This window comes from Symphalangus syndactylus, chromosome 5 (assembly GCF_028878055.3).
Source record: "Symphalangus syndactylus isolate Jambi chromosome 5, NHGRI_mSymSyn1-v2.1_pri, whole genome shotgun sequence".
NCBI lineage: Eukaryota > Metazoa > Chordata > Mammalia > Primates > Hylobatidae > Symphalangus > Symphalangus syndactylus.
In genome coordinates this window covers 26,538,158-26,553,490 of record NC_072427.2, presented here as the reverse complement: position 1 = coordinate 26,553,490, position 15,333 = coordinate 26,538,158, and positions in this window count along the sequence as shown.

The window sequence follows — 15,333 nt, the reverse complement described above, 5'->3', positions numbered from 1 at the left end:
AAGCGGGTTGCCACTGCTGGCTCCGGCAGCCTGCTTTTATTCTCTTATCTGGCCCCATCCACATCCTGCTGATTGGTCCATTTTACAGAGAGCCCGAGTGGTCTGTTTTGACAGGGGCTGATTGGTGTGTTTACAATCCCTGAGCTAGACACAAAGGTTCTCCACGTCCCCACTAGATTAGCTAGATACAGAGTGTCCATAGGTGCATTCACAAACCCTGAGCTAGACGCAGGGTGCTGATTGGTGTGTTTACAAACCTTGAGCTAGATACAGAGTGCCGATTGGTGTATTTACAATCCCCTAGCTAGACATAAATGTTCTCCAAGTCCCCACCAGAGTAGCTAGATACAGAGTGTTGATTGGTGCATTCACAAACCCTGAGCTAGACACAGGGTGTTGATTGGTGTCTTTACAAACCTTGAGCTAGATACAGAGTGCTGATTGGTGTATTCACAATCCCTTAGCTAGACATAAAGGTTCTCCAAGTCCCCACCAGACTCCAGAGCCCAGCTGGTTTCACCCAGTGGATCCCACACAGGGGCCGCAGTTGGACCTGCCTGCCAATCCCGCGCCGTGCGCTCGCACTCCTCAGCCCTTGGGTGGTCGATGGGACTTGGCGCCCTGGAGCAGGGGGCGGTCCTCCTGGGGGAGCCTCGGGCGGCACAGGAGCCCACGGTGGGGAGGGGAGGTTCAGGCATGGAGGGCTGCAGATCCCGAGCCCTGCCCTGCGGGGAGGCAGCTAAGGCCCGGCGAGAAATCCAGTGCAGCGCCAGTGGGCCGGCACTGCTGGGGGACCCAGCACACCCTTCACAGCTGCTGGCCCGGGTGCTAAGCCCCTCATTGCCCGGGGCTGGCAGGGCCGGCTGGCAGCTCTGAGTGTGGGACCCACCAAGCCCACGCCCACGCCCATCCGGAACTCCAGCTGGCCCGCAAGCACCGCACGCAGCCCGGGTTCCCGCTCACGCCTCTCCCTCCACACCTCCCTGCAAGCTGAGGGAGCCGGCCCCGGCCTTGGCCAGCCCAGAAAGGGGCTCCCACAGTGCAGCGGCGGGCTGAAGGGCTCCTCAAGTGCTGCCCAAGCGGGAGCCCAGGCAGAGGATGCCGAGAGCCAGCGAGGGCTGTGAGTGGGGACCACTGTAGGCAATGGTTTAGAAGCAGTGGGTCTTGTTTTTGGATCCCACCGGGAGGGCCACACCCAGGCTGGCCCAAAGCTACATCAGTCTCTATTACTGTTCAGTGAAGCCATATGTGAAGCCAGGAGACTGCTGTGTCAAATCAAAGAAACCCAAGTAAGGATGGAAACAGGAAAGTAAACAGCAAAGACGGAGACCAGGGGGCTTGTAAACAGGAAAGAATGGATGTGACCAGTGGGTAAACGGGTATATGTGAGGTGGGTAAGAACCTGATAATGTGAAAGGCGAGGGTTTCCCTCTTGTATGTGTGCCTGACCACGCCTGGCTGAGACATCGTGACTACACATGGGCCATTTTTGTGCCTGTCTTGACACTGTTGTAAACGAAAGAAAGTGTGAGTAAAGGCCTTGGGAAGTGAAGGTCAGTTATCAATTAGGCAGTGTCCAGTGAGCAAAGCAGCAGGCAATGGGGACCAGCCATCAGGTCCTCTTCATTTAGTGTTCTAAGAGCTTCTTTAATTTTAGAGAGTTTGGCTTTCGTGCCTCCATGCTCGACCTGGTCCTGTGAACTTCCTTCCCCTTCACTAAATCCGTGAGAGAAATTATTGGGCCGTAGGCTCCTGCTGCAGAGACAGCTCTCCTAGTGCCCCAGCCTCAGTGGCACCCCCAGCTGAGCCTGTTTCCACAATAAGGGCCTCTTCCATCACACTGTTGTTGATCTTCTGTCTGACATGTTGCAGTTTCCCAAAAGGGGTTTTCTAGAAACCCTGCATAGATTCGGTTTTTCTGTTATTTCAAAATAATCTGGGATATGACTTGTTAAAAAGTTAATTCCAGGACCCTACCCAGGATGCATAGAATCAGAAAATTTAGACACAGAATGTACATTTTCAGTAAGCTATCCAGGTTATTCTTGTGGGCATTAAGTTTGCAAATCGCTTTTTTTTAAGGCAGTGGTTCTCAAAGTGTGGTCCCCGCATCAGCATCACCTGCGAACTTGTTAGAGATGGAAATTGTTAGGCCTCATCAACCTCCTGAGTTAACAACTCTGGGTTTGAGGCCCAGCATTCTGAGTTTTGAGAAGCCTCCAGGGGATTCCCATGCACACTCAAGTGTGAGAACCACTGGATTAAGGCAAGGGTTCTCAACACAGTCTGCCCATGAGAATATTGTTAGAAAACTCCTGAGGACCTTTTAAAAATTGGCAATGCTCAAGAGATTCTGGATTAATTGATCCAGTGGAGCCTAGGCATTCTTTTGCATATGTGTGTTTTATTTGTTTATGTATTTATTTTATAGACTCTAGTTTTTAGAGAAGTTTTAGGTTCACTGCAAAATTATGCAGACGGTACAGAGATATCCTATATACTCCCATCCTTACAAGTCTACAGCCTCCCCGTTATCAACACCTCCTGCCTAGAGGGTAAATTTAAAATGATACTTTTTAAAATAAAAGGTATAAATGATAAAGCTGTAGTGACAAATCATTATCACCCAAGACCACAGTTTACATTAGAGTTCACTCTTGGTGTTGTGCATTCTGTGGGTTTAGACAAATGTAGAGTGACATGCATCTGCTATTATTGTATCATATAGAGTGGTTTTCTGCCCTGAAAATCCTCTGTGCTTTGCCTAGTCATCCCTCCCTCCCCACTATTGCCTGAAACCACTGATCTTTTTGAGCCCGAGCGATGATTTTAATGTGCAGCCGGAGATGAAAATGTTGGTTTAGGACAGTGGTTCTCAGGGAACGATTTTGTAGCCCAAGGGATGCTTGGCAAAATCTGGAGATATTTTTAGTTATCACAGTGGTTAGAGGGGAGGCGGTGGTGGCTGCTACAGGCATCTAGTGGGGAGAAGCCAGGGATGCTGCTAAATATCGTACAGAATAGCCCCCAACAACAAAGAATTACCTACATGGAGATGTCAATAGTGCCAAGGTTGAGACACCCTTGCCCAGGGGAACAGTCATATTCAAGAATCTCAGCTTCTAGACTTAGTAAAAAAAAAAAAAAAAAAAAAAAAAAGTGTATATTTGCTGGTATCCTCTCATTCTCAGAAGCAAAAGACATTGCATCTAACTTAATCATCCCCGCCTACATGATAGCATATACAGATATGCTTACACAAAATAACATTTGCATTCATAAAAGGCATCCCCAATATACATGTAAACACACACACGCAGATAAGTGTACATGTTGCCCACACATGCATACATGCTGATACTCATATTTACTAAACCACACATACATACACAGCCACACACCCCACCATAACTCACAATCATTAAAACATGCATATACACATACACATGCACACACTGTCAATCCCATTTATTAAATGACAAGCACCCCAGGGCCATCCAACATTCTCCTGCCTTCTCTGGCCCCATTCTCCTGTCTTCAGAGGCCTGGATGTTGGGCTTGACACAGTGGAGGCTCCCCATGCCAGGGTCAAGGCTGCATGTCCATGGGGTGCTCACCAACCAAGCAGGGTGCAAGGGGGCTTTACTGGGCAAGGTGCTTGGGAGCTGCATGAGAGAGCAGTGAGAAGGGGCCTCAGGTCCAAGACATGCCAGGAACCTGGGAGGGATGAGGGCAGGGAAAGAAAAAGGAGCCAAACTGATGCTCAGCTAGCTCAGGGGAGGAGAGTGAGAAAGGGAGGACTAGGGAGAGGCTGGGGCTGTGCTGAGGCCCTTGACGGAGCACACTGTCATCTCTGTATCTGTTGTCTTCTCAGCTGTTAAGGGTCCACTTGACACTATTTTAGACACTTCCATGTATATCTTTAAAAACTGTAGTGAAAAGAGCACTTGTTTTTGGAGACAAGTTAAGTTTGAATCGTGGGTCTGCTACTTGCTGGCTGTGTAATCATGGACAAATTTCCCAAACTCTCTTACCCTTCGGTCTCTTATGTGAGAAGTGGGTATAGCAATACCTATTCTAAAAGATTTTGTAAGGATTAAGTGGGAGGAAATGTATAAATTGCTGATAAATTACTGGGCATGGAATATGCCCCTAGCAGTACTAGATCCTTTCTCTTACCCTCTCTCTAGCTACTTTGCATGTATTAATGCACGTTTATTCCTAGAATAAAAGCCTTTTTATGCTCTGTTGAATTGGAAAACACTTTCAGAAACAGGATAACTGAGTCAAAGGATATGGTCACTTTGATGATCTTTCATATTTATTGTTAATTCATTTTCAAATACTATTTCCGGATATTTTTTCCAATAGATGTCTCTCAAAACGTGAAAAAACTTTATGTGTGAAGACGTTATTTATAATTGCAGGGTTATTTATAAACAATTGTACAATAGGAGGATACGCTGACTTAACACTTTTAGGAATAAGGCAGCATGGAGACAAATAATTAGTGGTCAATCCACTTATGAGATCACCTCTTGATAGGTTATTAATCAGACATTGAAATAATAAGAACAAAGACTAGGGGGTAAAATCGGAAATGCTATATGACCAAATGAAAGGAGAAAATTTGAAATAGATTCTCAACGATTATTACAGGGCTACAATACACACACATTTGAATACAATTTTAGGTAACACTTTAAAGTGAAGCTTGGCAAACTTTTCTGTAAAAGGGCAGAGAGTAAATATTTTAGACTTTGCAGAGCAGATGGTCTTTGTTAACAGCCAGTCAATTCTGCTGCTGTAGTGTGGAAGCAACCGTAAAGAGTACATTAATGAATGTGTTTTAATAAAACTTTATTTACAACAACAGGTTGCAGGCTGGATTTGGCCCTTGGGCCGGTTTGCCAATCCCTACTTTAAAGTGAAAGTATTATGAATAAATGAGAATATTTTTCTTTCTAAGTTTCCTTTTGTAGCCTTGCTATGTGATCATTTTTCAAAGACTTAAGAAAAAGATGGGCATATAATGTAACAATGGGCAAAAGTCCTGGCTTGATGATTCACAGAAGGAATACCAGAGTTCCATGAACATATGAAAAATTAAATATTCATCACTTTTCAAATACAAAATGAAACTTTTTTAAAACCCTAAAATATTTAGTACTGACAGAAGTGTAGCGATATAGGCACATTATTACAGTACCAGTTGGAAAGTAAATTAGCACCCCGTCTCTTGATTAGAAAATTGTTGATATGCCAAGTCTTTTCCAATCATTCAAAGCCAATCACCTCAATTCCCTAGAACCTGTCGTTATATAATAATTGAGCTACAGAAAGAGTTCTGTGTAATTTATTATGGCAAAAAAATGCTAAGCAACTTAAGTGTCCAACAAGAGGGAAATGGCTTGTGAATTATAATGAAATGATAGAATTATGAAACCATATGACAGAATAATATATACCATTAAAATTATATTGTTAAGCAGGAATAGCCAGAAAACTTCTGAAAAAAAATGAGGGCTGATTAATCCTACCAAATATTAAAATAAAATATAAAGTCAGAGTAATTAATGTAGAACATGTGTTTTGTTAGACAGAAAAGTGAAAAAGAACAGAAAGTTCAGCAATAAATCCCAAACCATGTGGTAATTTATTATGTCTTATAGGCAGCACTTCTCATCAGGGAGAAAGATGTATTTATTATTGAATAAACAGTGTTAGGACACCTGGGTAGCTATTTGAAAAGAAAAATGAATCCCTGCCTCACACCTTCCTCCAAATTAATTCCATATCAAAGATTTAAGTGAAAAAATAAAACTATAACCTACTTTTAAAAATAGAGGAGTTAAAAATAAGCTCAGAAATTGGAAAGCCTTTTAAAGTATGATATAGAAGTCATAAACAATATGACTGTAGGATAACATGCATTTTTAAGTTTTTCAATCTTACTATATCAGATAGAAAATTATCAAAAATGTGATTGCACCTCCTTCCCACAAGGAGGGTGTGGGAAAGCATCATCTTATATATTGCCAAATTGAAATTTGCAATATCTAACTAAATAAAAATTCACATATCCTTGGACTCAACAAAAATTCACTTTTAAATACTTATTTTAGAAATGTAGTTGCACATTTAAATGAAATATGTACAAGGTCATTGTATATTTCAATACTGCTTATAATAGCAAAAGATTGGCAACAAAACTTAAAAGTCTATCAACAGGGCCTTGTTAAAATATTGTGTATATTATACAATGAAAATCTAAAAATTATACAACTGTATAGATGTCAATGCTTTATCCTTATTGATATAGAAATACTGCAAAATATTTGATTAAGTGAAAAAAGCATGGTGGAAAATTGTGTGCATATTATGCTAAAAATTTTATGGGGGAGAAAAATAGAATGTATACCTATAAAATGTGTAGACTGTTTCTGGAAGGATATATGGAAAGCTTGTAAGAGAGAATGCATCTGGGGAGGAGAAATGGGTGGTTGGATAGGGAAAAGGAACTTAATTTTCATTATATACCCTTTTGCACTTTTTGAATTTATAAGAAAAGCATTACCTGTTTAAAAGTTAGATTTTTCAAATAATATTTAATGACATGCAGAAATATTTTTCTTTTTTATTTTATTTTATTTTATTATTATACTTTAGGTTTTAGGGTACATGTGCACAATGTGCAGGTTTGTTACACATGTATCCATGTGCTGTGTTGGTTTGCTGCACCCATTAACTCGTCATTTAGCATTAGGTATATCTCCTAATGCTGTCCTTCCCCCCTCCCCCCAACCCACAACAGTCCCCGGAGTGTGATGTTCCCCTTCCTGTGTCCATGAGTTCTCATTGTTCAATTCCCACCTATGAGTGAGAACATGCAGTGTTTGGTTTTTTGTCCTTGCGATAGTTTACTGAGAATGATGTTTTCCAGTTTCATCCATGTCCCTACAAAGGACATGAACTTATCATTTTTTATGGCTGCATAGTATTCCATGGTGTGTATGTGCCACATTTTCTTAATCCAGTCTATCGTTGTTGGACATTTGGGTTGGTTCCAAGTCTTTGCTATTGTGAATAGTGCTGCAATAAACATACATGTGCATGTGTCTTTCTCAACTATATTTCCTACTTCTCCACTTGGATGGCTAAGAGGCATCTAAAACTTAACCTGTCTAAAACTAAACTCCAGAAACTTCCCAAGAATCTGTTCCATCTGCCATTTTTCTCATATCAGTTAATGGCAACTCCATTCTTGTAGCTGTTCAGGCCAAAACACTTGGAGTTATCCTTAACTTCTGCCTTTCACCCAGTGCATCCAACTCTGGCCACACTGGCTTTCTTGTTATTCCTGGGAAATGCCAAGCACATTCTGGTCTTATTGCTTTGTACGGCCTGTGCTGTCCTGCCAAGAAGGCCCTTCCCCCAAATCTGCACGCTTCTCCCTCTTCTTGTCCGAGTCTCTGTCCATATTTCACCTTGCTGAGAACTAACCAGCCCTCTACCCAGCGCTTCTGACCCATTTTCACTTTACTTAAAAAAATTACAGAGTATTCATTACCTTTTATCATATCTAATTTCCTTCCTTTTATATTGTCTGTCTCTTCCCACTTGACTAAGCTTCATGAGGGCATTGATTTTTTTTTTTTCGTTGTTGTTTCCCCAGTGAGAGTGTCTGGCACATAATAAGCCCACAATAAACATTTTCAAAGTGAATTAATGAATGAATAAATGAAGGAATATAAAGTTTATAGACTGCAACATAAAATAGCATCTACAGTGTTAGTTTTGTAAAAAATGCACATAAAGTATTTACAGATTGTTTTTTATAAAACATGTTACATTATGAGCACTTGGTAATATTTTTTCCTTCCCTCACCCATGAAAGAATATTCTGTCATTAATTGCATGGCGTCTTCTCCTACAATTTCCAGGGGAAGGAATAGATCCCCAAGTTCAGACTCTTCCAAGCAAAATTGAGAAAATAGGTAGAAAGAAAAGATGAATTGCAAGAAGTGAAAGAAGTTAAAATAATTTAATATTGGGAATGAGAACAGAGTCTCTTAGAGGAAGAAGAGAAGCTTGAAAAAAGGAAAGGAGGGGGGAAAAGAGAGAAACACCAAGATGGAAGGAATTAGGATGGTTTTGGTGGTAGTTGAGAGTGAAGTGTTATGAGCACTTCGGGGAAGCTGCGGGGAATGGGAGGTGGCAAGAGAATGAGAACGGGCAAAAAAAATCTGTCAGTGTTTCTATAGATTATAAATTGTATTCCCTTGGATTTTCTTTGAGAATCTCCAGTGAAGAGCTCAATTGCTTTTGATCACTTTTGGAGAGAGATTTTTTTTTTTTTTTTTTTTTTTTTTTCTAAACTCTTCCAGGACCGGACCACAGCGATTCCTGGCTCTTTTAGGGGAGAAATAAATATATAGCAATATTTAAAATGGTTTGTTCAGAGCAGTGGTTTTATGTGATATTTTAATTTTCTTCTGTTTTTTCCTATACTTTTCCCATTTTTTTCATTATGGAAGTATTACTTTTAAAATAAAGGAGAACATGCTTTAACAGTTTTCATTCCCTTTAGTTGTTTAAAGAGCCTCTGCACAGCAGTCGATAGGTGCCTGACTCATCCCCGTGCAGCCAGCTGGGCCAGGAAAGTAAGCTGCAAGGTTGCAGTCACGCCCAGCTCATGACCATTGTAAGGCTCCCTTCCCTTTCACCTCCACTCTCACTCAGGCTGGCTCTGTTCTGTGCCTGCTTCAACTCCCCAGTGCTCTCAACAGCTAGCTACCTTGGGTAGGGTCCCTTGCCCTAGCTCTGGCCCTTTGAAACTGAAACAGCAGCTGGATCTACTCCCACCCCCTAATGGGGTTTGGTTAATAACTGTACCCATCTGATTCATGCACATGAAATCTTTGTTTTGTTTTTAATTTTAATTTTATAAAATTTTGTCATGATACCTCAGCTGAGGCTACTCTTCCAGGCCTCAGGAGAGGTAGCTCTGGGCTGTCACCTCAGGTGACCGATTTTTGTGTTTACTCAGGACTGGGAGGGTTCTTGGGGAATGGTGCTTTTTGGTGCTAAACCTGTGAAAGTGCCCAGCAAATCAGGGTGAGTGGATCACTGCTGCCGCTCCAGGAGTTTTAGTCATCTGCTGAGTTTGGCCGCGAGAAGGACATCTTCTCCCTCTGTTGCAAGTGTGCTCTTTCCACAACAGGTGAAAGACATGCCCATTTCTTTCCTGGATCATGGCAGAAATCAGCTTAAAGTGCAGGAACTGTCTTCCACAGCTCTTGCTCTAAAGGGAGTGACAAGAATGCAGGGCAGGGACAAGGGTCCTTGGAGTACACTGGTACAGCTGACCCCATCCTGCCCATGCCGCCAGCAGAGATGCATAGCCCAAAGGAAGCATCCTGGAGGGGCTTCAGAGGGGCCTCTGTTCAGACACTGCCCCTGGTATAAGCTCACACAGCACTCCCACTGGGGTCTGCAAACAAGGGCTGTGTCTACACAAACAGGGCCACTCTGTGCTCCCGGTTCTTGGAAATTTGCATATCCTGAACCTCCTTTGGGAGAAGAGAGGGTTTTTAGACAAGATTATTTTAAAAACACAAGGCTCTCACAGGACCCAAAAGCACAAGCTCACAGCTTCTAACTAGGTTAGCTAAACAAGGACGTTCCTTGGGGGGAACTGCGAGCATGGACTCTATTTTAGGCATTTTGGAGGAGCACTGGTGATGATGACTTATACTGGATAGAGTGGCTATTTAGGGACATTTATTTTTGCTGAAATATTTGCTGACTATTTTTATAAAGAAATTTAATTCTGAAAAGACAAAAGCGATTTCTGTAGGAGCCTTTAGCAGAGGGTGGGAAGAAGAGGGCAGTCATAATATTGTTGCGTTTGTGTTGCAATGACACCTTCGATACAGTCTCTTTAGAGTGAAGAGATAAAGAGCCCCAGTGGAGATGGCAGCACACATTTGGCATAAAGAGAATATTGTCAGCTCTCTGCCTCTGCTGGTTTCCCATAGCTTTCATTTTCCCAACTGGACGGGATGATGGTAAAGAAGTTCCAAGGGCGTCATGCCCCATTCTGTTTGGGAGGAAAAGAGGCTTTGGGGAGCTGTGAATGCATTCAGATCTTGCGATCTGGTTTTCAGCAGCTTGCCCAAGATGGTTTCCAGCCACTCAGACCATTGTCCCTGTGCCACCTCCGGGTGTGGACACTTTCGTCCTGCTCCTCTGGAAAAGTCGGCCTCAGCAGCTTCCAGTGTTATGGAGGAAATGTGGTACAGCCAAGATCTTTATTCCAGTCGCCACATGAAAGTCGTCTGGGGATCTTTTAACAACCATCCATGCTTGGGCTCCACCCCATTCAATTAAAGAGTTTCTGAGGGTGGGGCCGAGGTATGGATATTTAAAAAAATATCCTAGGTAATTCTAATGGACAACCTGTATCAGAATCACTGCTTTGATATTCAGAGCCCTTCAAACTTTAATGTGCATATGAATTATCTGGAGATTATGTTATCCTGATTCCACAGGTCTGGGGTAGGACATAAGATTTTATGTTTCTGACAATCTCACACTTTGAGTAGCAAGATGTAGAGTAGAGCATACTGACTAGTTGCTAGGAACCTGAGGGATCCTTTCATTGTCAATAACTGTAACTGCAATCTTAGGTAGGCCTATGGCTGCAGTTGCTACAACTATGCAAAATATAAATTGGGGCTGGGTGCAGCGGCCCACACCTATAATCCCAGCATTTTGAGTGGCTGAGGCAGGAAGGTCACTTGAGGCCAGGAATTTGAGACCAGCCTGAGCAACAAAGTGATCCCTATCTCTAAAAAAGAAAAAAGAAAAAAAAAAAAGCCAGCTGTAATGGGGTGCATGTGCAGTCCCAGCTACCCAGGAGGCTGAAGTGGGAGGATTGCTTGAGCCTGGGAGGTCGAGGCTGTAGTAAGATGTGATTGCACCACTGCACTCCAGCTTGTGCAACACAGTGAGACCTTGTCTCAAATAAATAAATAAATAAACAAACAAATAAATAGATAAATAAATAAAATAAATAGGACCTAGTCATTACTAATGGCCCTTCAAGCTTGGCCTTTCTAAGATTTGGGGGATTTTAGACAGCTGTATGTTGGACCTGGCTTGTAACAGCTTGTGAGAACTGATTGTTAAGTTTCCTGGAATTTTGCCTGCCTGTTGTAAAACACAACCATTATTTACAGTTGATGCAAACTTACAACTAAATAAATTTTATTAAAAACACAGTAATAAATACTCAAAATCCACTCCTTCCACATTATTGAATACATTTTATGATTGTATATGTTCCTGAGGCTCTTTAGGTGTGTTTTGTTCATATGGTGGAAATACTATATAATGGTTTACAACACTTTCCAACTCTGCATTTACTAATATTCCATTGGTAGCTTGTAATCATCCATGATAGACGAATCTACACTAGGGAATCAGCCTATCCTTAAGAAAGTAAGCAATGGAAAAAAATGTTAATAATGTAGATTAAGCTTAAAATTAATGCTAAAGCTGAAACAGGATTTAGTTAATGAGTATAATTTGTATGAGAGTGAGAAATAGTTTAACACCAGGTCATATGTCTACTGTGATGACAGTAGATTTACTAGCAAAAGAGTTAGTGGATTGGGATGCAACTCCATTTGTCAAATCATGGTTGAATTGCTTCATAGTTGACCAGAGATACAAGAGTTTGTCAATATTCAATGAAACCATTCCGTGACAATCAATTGATTATAGAGAATTTCCAAAAAAGACCATTGTATATTTTCTTATTATTTATAAATAATGTACCATAATCCTTTATATTAGTAAAGTTTAAACTTAAATGTATGTGTGTCTACATATATAGACACACAAACATATATATATATATATATAGATACACATACACATATATGTATACACATATACATCCATTTTTCCCACCAGAGAACCAGTTGCATTTACTAGCATACCACTAGATGTGAACATTCCAATTTTCTAAAGTATCTTTTCAAATTGCTTCCCAGGTGACGATATGTTTGAACAGACAATTCAAGATACATTTTCAGAGGCAAAAATCCCTGCACATGGTAGTCTGTTCCCAAATTCACACTGTGGTGACTAGGGTTGATGCCAGAGCCTTTACGTTGAGCCAGGTGATAGGTGACAGCACCAGGTTCCAGAGACTTGGGGGCCCAAATAAAAAATGTCTTTCCAGAGGAAACTGCTGCTGAGTCTGGGAATGAGAAACATTGCCCAATCATTTGTAGAAATCAAAGGCAGGAAGACAGAGTTGATTTTAAATACCCTTCTGGAAAGAAATTCTACATATCTTCCCTTCCAGTGTTCTTGAAAATGGGCTGCACATCAGGCCTGAAGGTCTCTGATGTTATATCCTTCATCTCTCATCTAAGCTGTGGCGTCTGCAGCATTTGCACATCCATTCAACACACTCTCACTGAGTATCTTCATAGTGCCAAGGCTTTGGGGAGTTCTATTCATAATGAGTAACTTGCTCACAAGTAGCTGGTTAGGGAGATGCACAGATGAAAAGGAATTTTGGGTTCTGGCCATTCTGACCTGTTCTGTCTAAATCTAAAAAAAACATAATTTCCTTGTTGGCAACTTCTTACTCTCTGCTCACAATATTTATTATTGTTTGACATATGCTTCTATGAGTACTATCTTAAATCAATGTCATTACATAGGCTGATGCCCAAGGTATTGAGTGGTTTCAGGAAGGTCTCACTGCTTAGAAAACCATGTTCCATGATGCTACTCGTGTTGGTTGCTTCAAAATGTAATGTTCATTGGGTGACTTACTTCCATTACTGGCTGAGTGAACCAGCATAGGTAATCCAACCACTTTTGCTAAATGTTTCCATCTTATAACATAGACTCAAAGAGATAAAAGGAGGCTAGGAGTTATTGTCAGAAAATATTTCTTGTACTCCCGGGGACTTCATCCAAATAAATAGACTAAGGCATCACGGGGAGAGAGTCGTCTATGAATTGACTCAGATGATTGAGCTCAGAAGCCTTATTGTCAAGTGTTTGTAGATTGAGCCTTGGAGACTTATGGTCAGCGAGACACAGGCTTTTCTGTGGACGTCTACAGTCTGTAGTCACCAATCACCTTGAGAAAGACTGAGGTTTTATGCCAGCCTGGAGCTGATAATTCTTTAAAACAATGTAAGATTTTTCACTGGAAATACAGACCTCAAATTGAACAGTATCATGATGATTAGAAAGGAAAACACTATTAGATCAAAACTGTAATCTTTTACTTTAGGATACTGACAGATGGTGTGTGTTATCAGATTTTTACTCCTGATATGACTCTTATATCTGTTTTGAGAACATCTGGCTTCATGCATAAAGTTATCACATCACATATGAGAGGGAAATTATGAACAATATTATTTACTTTACATTTTATAATAAACTATTAATCACAAACACAAGCAGAAAAATAAGTAGAAGATAAGAATAGGCACTTTACAGAAAGAGAGCCAGTAAACATTTTAAAAATTCAATCTGACTAGTAATAAATAAAACAATGACCTGACACTTTTATTTTTAACTATCAAATTGTCAACTTTCTTTAATGATTAGATCAAGTGTGGTTGAGGATGCATTTCCAAATATGATAAAGAATTAATGAAAATTGGTACAATCTTTCTGGAGAGTAATTTTTCAATCTATATCAAAAAGTATTAAAACTTTGTGTCTAAAACTTCAAATGTTTTGCTCTAAGGAAATAACTCAGAATTTTGAAAAAGATTAACTGAGATTTATTCATTGCTGTGTTATTTAAAATAGAAACTATGCGAAACCCTAACATTAAACAGATAATTGGTTAAAGAAATTATGATTCATGCATACACTAAAATATAATGTAGCCATTAACAATAAAGTAGAAGCTATTGGGCTCAGTGGCCCACGCTGTAATCCTAGCACTTTGGGAGGCCGAGGGGGGTGGATCACCTGAGGTCAGGAGTTCAAGACCAGCCATGCCAAAATGGTGAAACCGCATCTCTACTAAAAATACAAAAATTTGCTGTGTGTGGTGGCATGTGCCTGTAATCCCAGCTGCTCAGGAGGCTGAGGCAGGAGAATCACTTGAACTCGGGAGAGAGAGATTGCAGTGAGCTGAGATTGCACCATTGCACTCCAGCCTGGGTGACAGAGCGAGACTCCATCTCAAATAAACAAACAAAGAAACAAAAAACAATAAAGTAGAATAATAGCACGTAATGACTGGAAAGATAGTAGAGTAAAAAATTATAATCTAAATCGATAGCTTTATAGCTTATTTTTAAGGAAGAAAAGGGAGATACAAAAGGATAAAATGAATATAATGTGCTGCATTATTTAATTCTATTTGTGTAAATTAATGTTTATTGTATATTATATATGTGTATATATATAGTCTCTTTTTCTTGCTCATCAGAGTTTTCCAAATTTTTCATAAAAAGCACTGTGATAGTCACCTTATCCATTTCCCATTTGTTGTCTTGCTAACAGAACTCTCTGCTTTATCTGAGACGGCATTAGACCAGACCAAGGATAGGAGTATTTTCTTGGTCTCAGTCAATCATAACAAGCTTGCTTTCCATTTTCCCAACATCTCTTGCATATGACCCATTTTTCTTTCTTTCTTTCTTTCTTCTTTCTTTCTTTCTTTCTTTCTTTCTTTCTTTCTTTCTTTCTTCCTTCCTTCCTTCCTTCCTTCCTTCCTTCCTTCCTTCCTTTTCTTTCTTTCTTCTTTCTTTCTTTTCTTTTCTTTTTTTTAACTTAAACTATTAAGGGTTAATGACCCATTTCTAATCAAAAGATTCAAGAGGAAGTAGACCGGGAGATGTACTGCTGGGAAAGTTTTGCTCTTCTGATAAAAAGGACTAATGTGACTGTGCCCGCCCCTTCCATTCTTCCTATCTGGAAAGTGGATGCTATAGTTGGAGCTATCAGCAGCCTTCTAGCAATCTCAAGGGGAAAGGCCATGAGCATCACTGCTGGCCTTAAAGTTCTAAGCCTCTGAACCATCATCTCCAACTGCCTACCTTCAGACTTTTAGTTATGTAGAGAAAACAAGCCCTCTAGAGATCTGTTACATAACATTGTGTCTGTAGTTAGCAATACTGTATTGTACACTTAATTGGTTAAGAGGGTAGATCTCAGGGTCAGTGTTCTTACTAGAATTTAAAAAAGAAAAGAAAAGAAACACCTCTTTGTTTAAGATGTGGTTTTATGTTACTTGCATCAATTGCGAGCCAATTTAAATGTGCAATACAAATA